Source organism: Sander lucioperca, chromosome 10 (assembly GCF_008315115.2).
Source record: "Sander lucioperca isolate FBNREF2018 chromosome 10, SLUC_FBN_1.2, whole genome shotgun sequence".
Taxonomy (NCBI): domain Eukaryota; kingdom Metazoa; phylum Chordata; class Actinopteri; order Perciformes; family Percidae; genus Sander; species Sander lucioperca.
The window spans coordinates 7,052,123-7,059,631 of record NC_050182.1 but is presented as its reverse complement, the minus strand read 5'-3'; the positions used below and the strand labels follow the sequence as shown (position 1 = coordinate 7,059,631).

The following is a 7,509-nucleotide window of genomic DNA, read 5'->3' as shown; positions in this document are numbered from 1 at the left end:
TTTATGTGCGGGGGGAAAAGAGCAAAGTCCCCCTGCAGCAGCAGAGCACTGTGATTTAAAATCTCCAATTAACTCCTAAATCCGGTTTTTGGTGCTTGAAGAGAAGAGCGCAAAACCATCCAGTGCGCAAAGTCCATCCAGTGAATATCAGCACGTAGCCGATATTCCTCTCCAGTTAATTAATAACTCAACCAAAACACTTTTACGCATAAATGAAGAAAAAAATCAGTCTTTTCTCCTCCGCAAAATATATTTTTCTCAGTTCCGTTCAAATATTTTCCCGTACAGATGATGATGATGATGATGATGTTGACGTTGCTCCAGTGTTTCGGAGCGTCTCCACCGGAGGATGGCTCAGACTGACGCGCACAGAGACACCCAGCAGACTCCATGTGGCTCCGCGGGCACCGCCCAGCCCGGAGGAGAGAGACCAATCACATGGCAGGAACGGGTCTGAGTGACAGGCTGCAGGACCCGCCCACTGGCATGCTGAGTCAGCTGATGGAGAAGGAGCGAGAGAGAGAGAGAGAGAGAGAGAGAGAGAGAGAGAGAGAGAGAGAGAGAGAGAGAGAGAGAGAGAGAGAGAGAGAGAGAGAGATTACAAAATAAATTAAATTAAGAGAAACTTGTTACAATGTGATAAGTTGTGTAAGGACTTTGCTGTACCATTGCCTCTATCACTTTATGTTTAAGTTGGTGTTCATGTTATAGATTAGGTTGTGCCAGTTATTGAAAATTTCTTTTTATTCATATGTTATCTGCTTTGGCAATATAAGCAGTGCATTGTCATGCCAATAAAGCTCTTTAAATTGAAAAAAAAAATTGAGAGAGATGTATCATTACTATTCTTTTGTGTATGTTTTTAATATTATAGTTTCAACCTACCTTTTGAGGGACATGCACACTATTTGTTTATTATTATATCATAGTTATCCTGTTTACTTGTATTATTATTTCAGATGTATTTACTCCTTGTTGTAAAGAGAGAGGGGGGGAGTGAGAGATAGACAGAGAGAGAGAGGGAGGTAAACAGAAAGAGAGCGAGAGACTCACAGAGAGAGAGAGAGAGTGAGTGAGAAAGAGGGAGGGAGAGAGACAGGAGGGGAGAGAGATAGACACCGAGAGAGAGAGAGAGTGTGTGAGAAAGAGGGAGGGAGACAGGACGGGAGAGAGATAGACAGACAGACAGACAGACAGAGAGAGAGAGAGAGAGTGTGAGAGAGAGAGTGAGTGAGAGAGAGAGAGAGAGAGATAATTTCCCATCATCCTCCTGTCCCATGTGAGACCCTTTTCTCATTGAACCTGCTGACCCGGGATCATCTCTCTCTCAGGAGACGCGAGTCAGCATAAAAATGCGGATGACAGTGGCCGGGTTGGCTCAGTGGGTAGAGCAGGCACACATATACATCGAGGTCTATACCTCGACGCAGAGGTCCAGGGTTTGAGTCCGACCTGTGACGATTTCCTTTCTTCCCTCTCTCTCTTTTTCACCTAGCTGTCCTATCGATTAAAGGTGGAAAAGCCCCAAAAAAGTAATGAGGATGATTAACTGGTGACAAACTTAGGGATAACTCAGTACAGGTCAGACATTTTACGGGACATAAACATAAGAAAAAAAACTTTTTTTTGAGTGGAGGGTGACTTTAAGCAAATATTACTCAAATAAACCTGTGATACTGTACATCTGATCTCAACACATTTTCTCTGCGTACAATTACCCTGTTACACCCTGCTACGCTCTGCAGTGCCCTGCTACTTCCTGCTGCGTCCTGCTATGCTCTGCTGTGCCCTGCTACGCCATGAACTACTACAACTACTATTGTGACTATTATTGCCACTGTTCATCACACCCCCAACCGGCACCGTCAGACACCGCCCGCCAAGAGCCTGGGTCTGTCTGAGGTTTCTTCCTAAAATGAGTTTTTCCTCGCCACTAAATGCTTGCTCTTGGGGGAATTACTGGAATTGTTGGGTCTCTGTAAATTATAGAGTGTGGTCTAGACCTACTCTATCTGTAAAGTGTCCTGAGATAACGCTTGTTATGATTTGATACTATAAATAAAATTGAATTGAATTATACTAAATCATTATAGAAACATTATAGAAGTTTGATCGTTGAGGTCTTAATCATGCTCTATAACATTTGATCGTAAACACCCTTATCTTGTTTTCACTTTCTGTAGCTTGGCTTTATTTTTATTTTGAAAGGATGTGATTGAAAGTTCTCTTAAAGCGCATTTATCTTCTTTTAGAGACAAACTATGTTGGTGCAAATTTATCGCAGGAGTCAACTAAACAATGTGAGACTTTAAGGGGGACTGTATAGTTTTAGACTTACAAACCAGACAGTAAAACCAACAGTGACACGTTATTATGATGCTATTAACATACACTTTTTAAGCTTTTAAAGGGAAACATGGGCTCTTATGCATGTTCTAAATGTTGCTTGATTGTGCAATAGTATAATGTGAAATGTTTGTGTTCACACACCTCTGTTGTGTCTCCTCTCCAGGGTGTTCGGGCTAAAAGAGTCCCCAGGCCATCAGAGCAACATTTCAAAGGTTCCGGGACATACCAAGTGTTAATTAGTGAAGGGGTGTTTTCTATGATTGTATTGTAATGGTTCAGATAATGCAGATTATAGCCACTCTAAACATAAATATAGTTTGTAATTGCTACTGGAACAAACAACTTACAGCATGTAGGCGTTTTTCAGGGTAGGACAGTCTCCCCTAAAGTCATTCTCCTCCCCCAACTTGTAATTAGAAGATTGACTGAGTTTGGATTTCACCATTTTCTTTTAACAAATTTTATGAGTCGAGGAATTAATTGATCACCTGGGGATGGTGGATATGTGTACAGAATTCCATGCCAATCCATTTATTAGTCATAGATAGTTATGGATATTTCAACTGTGTGAGACGGTGATGCTGGGGAGTCTTGGACTCTCTCGGGATGTTCTCCCTGCAAGTGGCTTTTACGTGACATTAAACCAGACTAAGGCTGTTTTTTATTCTTCCCTCACAGACACTGTAGACAGCCGCATTGAGAGCTGCACAGTCACCATTGTTAACCCTCATGTTGTCTTCCCCGTCAACCGTGCAACTTTTAGTATTTCTGGGTCAAAATGTAAAAAAAATTCCAACGTTCTGGTCGTCTTTTTTGACACTTTTGTCACTTTTTTTCGAAGTTTCTGTCAATATTTTTCTGTGCTTTTTTTGACGTTTTTTTAAGCTTTTCCCATGTTTTTGTTACTTTTCCTGACATTTGTAAAGATTATCCCGACATTTTTGTCACTTTTCCGGACATTTTTGTCACTATTTACGATGTTTTAGTCACTTTTTTCTTCGCTTTTTTGACATTTTTTTCCTACGTTTTTCAACGTTCTATTATCAAGACTTACAGGGTTAACCACCGAAACTCAACAGATCGGAGAACAGAGCAATGAAAAGAGGCGACTCAGAAGTTCAAGTTCACGGACTCAAAACAGAAAACTTTGAGGAGGAATTGCTGGAGTCCATGCAGTCAGTTTAAACTGACAGGAAGCTGCTTCATTTCATGAAGGGAAGGGGGGGGGGGTTGTTCTCCATCAGACAATTTGGGTAGAACGTTGTCCTCAAGTCAAAAGAATCAACTTTTTGCTTTTGAACTTTAGCCTCGGAGCCGTGCAGCTTGGTTTCCTGCGAGCTGATAGGTCTGTGCAGCTCGGCACTCTGGCGACATGTTGGCTGCAGCCTCCAATCAATCGGTCACGCTGCTCAGAGTCGGGGAACATTCAGACGAGGCAAGGCAGTCCGAGCTGGAAAAAAAGCCGTCACAAGCTCACTGTGTGGACCAGAAACATGGAGAACGTCTTGAAGAAGAAATTACCCATTTTAAAAGCTTTTTACTTTCACAAATATGGGTTTCTTTCAACCAAATTGCCCCCAAAATAAACTGGATGCATGCATGAACATTGTCTGGAACCCAGACAACATTCTTCACAGGTAAAATCAATCATTACTTCCATTGAATTTGGGTTTTTGTATTCAGTTTTATAGCATTTGAAAAAAAAAAATGTTTTTAAAACAGCATCCTGACTAAACTTTGACATAAACCAGTCTGTGATCCACTCAACATCCTCTGATCTTAACTATTAGTCAAACTAATTCATAATTTCTGCTTTTCTAAACTCAAAAATGAGGTATAATGTAATTTAAGAAAAAACGTCGGAAAAAGTTTATTTTTAATTTTGACCCGGAAGGACAACAAGTTCATAGTCAACAGGAAGACGACACGAGGGTTAAAGTGAACTGCCAGTGTTCATCAAACCAATTGCTTTCATTATTATGAATCATATTTGTGTATATATGTATATCAGTGTCTCTGTGTCCCAACTGGCAGATGGCCACCCACCAAGAGTCAGGTTCTGTGCCTGTTTAAAGGACGTTTTTCCTCGCTGCTGTTGCACCAAATTCTCGCTCTTGGGGAGGACTTCTATCCTGAGAGAACTTCTGTTGTGATTTTATCACTATAAATAAAATTGGATTGAATTGAAGTTTTGGTTTGATTGTGTTTAGTTTATCCTTTGTTTATACCAGGGGTCTTCAACGTTTTAAACCAAGGAATATATGTAGTAGGGGGTCTCTGCTCCGTCTCTCTTTCAGTTAAAGGTAACTGAAAGAGAGACGGAGCAGAGACCCCCCTATACTACATATATCGTATTAAATGAAGTTGCATAATAAACTGGGCCTACGATAACGTGTAGGGCGGCCTAAAGCCTTTATACATACCTTTTTTGAATAGAATACTAAGCTATTAAAATTTTAATTGGCAGGATTTTATAATTTTTTTGGGCATTTTTAGGCCTTTATTGACAGGACAGCTGAAGAAATGAAAGGGGTGAGAGAGGGGGAGAATGACATGCAGCAAAGGACTGCAGGTCAGAGTCAAACTCGGGCCCGCTGCGTCAAGGAGTAAACCTCTATATATGGGCGCCCCCCTCTACCAACTGCGCTAACCGGGCGCCCATAAATCATCTTTTAATGTTAAACATGTGGAGCAGTGAATCCAAAGGATGAACTGTATCTGTGGATGGCTACCTTACCTATAGGCCAGTAAGCCTATCATCAGTGGGGATTAATATTTGCTAATAATAATATGTTGGATTAAGGTTAACCCTCATGTTGTCCTCGGGTCAAATTTGACCCGTTTTAAGAGTTTCTACATCAGAAATTTGGGTTACTTTCAAGTAAATTGCCCAAAAATAACATGAATAGTTCCATGCAACACTGTTTGCAAGTAAAATTAAAGATCAGATCACTACTTTCATTGAATTTTTGAATTTTTATTAAATTTTATAGCATTTCAAAAAACAAAAATCGGCATCCTGACTAAACTTTGACAGTCTGTGATTTTCCACACAATCGTAACTATTATGTAATTTCAGCTTTTTTTTAACAAAAAAATTAGTAGGCTATAATTTCATATAAATTAGGTTTATTGACCATGAATTCCAAAACAAAAAGTGTAAAACTAGCGGTAAGTTTGTGTCATGGTCGACAGGAAGACAACACAAGGGTTAAGACATTTGAATTTTTGATAAAAACAAACATTCAAACATTAACAGTAATTTAGAGGCCCCCCCCCCGTAATGACTCTGAGGACCCCATAGGGGTCCCGGACCCCCTGTTGAAGATCTCTTGTTTATACTAAAGATGGTCAAGTGAACATTTACAATTCCATAGCACCCAACACCCACACTACTGAGAGTTGACTTTACACACACTAGTTTACTTTAGTTGAGTTGTCTTTAACAAATTTACGTGTGAAATGAACTGCAGATAATTCGAACACCTCTACAACATGGCGAACACACTATATATTGCTATTTCCGTGATAGGGAACGGTTTCAGCCTCGGCTCTGTTACACACGCTGATCCTGTGTGTTGTCACCCAGCGCCGGCTTGACTAAATATACCTGTTGCTCCACACACACCTTGACAACCTGCGATCACACTGGGCTAATTTCATTATGCCGCATGATGGGATTTCACCACATGCAAACGGGTTTAATTAAGCTGAAACTTATTAGTCAGTGGAGTGTGAGCGAGCTTGTGTGTAGATGTGCAGCGGCGCGTAGGGAAATCAGATCACATGTACAACAGGACAGAAGATAAATAGGTTTAATAGCACGGCGGCGTGTCGTTAACCACAAAATAAATGACGCCACGGAGACACGATTACCTCGGAGCTCGTCTAGACTGGAGAGATGAGTTTTTGACAAATAAAATGACAGTTAAAATACATTTTGAGTTTTTGTTTTGTCGAGTTTCCTTCTAACCTTCCTCCTCTTTTTCTGCAGAGGGAAAAGCAGGAGTGAGTGAGCTGTGATGAAAGGGCGGACTGAGTGGTTTTGACAGGACATTGGACACCGTCAGCTCCGTCACACTGCTTCACTGTCGGCCTGAACGCCTCTAATTTGGCCCCAGACATCTGTCCCACACAGAGAGGGAGGGGAGAGGAGCGAAGGTTGAGGGTTCAAATCCCAGACTGTAGGAAGAGGGAAGTTCGCTACAGACATTAAAAAAAGCATCACAAATGTCTAACAAAAAGTGACAAGAATGCTGAATAAATAAAAAACAGCCAACATTTGAATATATTTTTTACATTATTGTGTACTTTCATAAAACACCAAAAACATTGGAAAAAAGCGCCCAAACCTTAAAAAAATCGACAAAAATCGACAAAAACATTGAATAAGTGACACAAACGTTGAGAAAAGCGACAAAAATTTTGAAGAAAGCGAAACAAAAGGTTGAAAAATGCACAAAAGACATAAAAATGCGACAAAAATTTTGAAGAAAGCGAAACAAAATGTTGAAAAATGCACAAAAGACATAAAAATGCGACAAATTCTTCGTAAAAAGTGTTAAAAACGTTTCAAAAAGTGCCACAAACGTTGAAAAAAGCCACAACATTTTTGAAAAAGCGTCCGAAATGTCCAAAAAAAGGGACAAGAACGTCAAAACCCCACTCAGCCAACATTTGAATATATTTTTTTACATTATTGTGTAATTTAATAGAGCGTCAAAAAGGTTGAAAAATGTCGAAATGTGACACAAACTTTGAGAAAAGCGACAAAAATGTTGAAGAAAGTGATTTTTTTGGAAGAGGAGAGAAGGTTGAGGGTTCAAATCCCAGACTGTAGGAAGAGGGACTCTTGCCCCTCCCAAAGGGTAAACTCACTCAGCCAACAGTTAAATATATATTTTTTATAATTGTGTGCTTTAATAGAGTGTCAAAAAGTTTCAGGTGCAGCACCCGAGCCGTTTGTGTCACTTTTGGGTAAAGAATTAACAAAAGTAACAAACTAACAGATGGAGGCAGCGGTAAAGCAGCAACTCCTGTTGTTCTGTGAGGTAAAATTACACACACACACACACACACACACACACACACACACACACACACACACACACACACACACACACACACACAGACACACACAGACACAGAGAAACAAACACA

General features: G+C 40.3%; 2 protein-coding genes across 3 annotated transcripts in view; one reads left to right on the top strand and one right to left on the bottom strand.

Annotated features, from left to right (window-relative positions):
- Positions 1 to 348, bottom strand: part of si:dkey-22o22.2 (neural-cadherin) — a 221,494-nt gene extending 221,146 nt beyond the window's left edge. Inside the window, exon 1 of the mRNA XM_031319640.2 lies at positions 1 to 348. This exon is cut by the window's left edge and continues 1,077 nt beyond it. The gene's annotated coding sequence lies outside the window, so the exon portion shown is untranslated.
- Positions 1 to 7,509, top strand: part of LOC116064311 (CD209 antigen-like protein E) — a 114,107-nt gene that overhangs the window by 65,382 nt on the left and 41,216 nt on the right. The gene's annotated exons all lie outside the window — the stretch shown is intronic.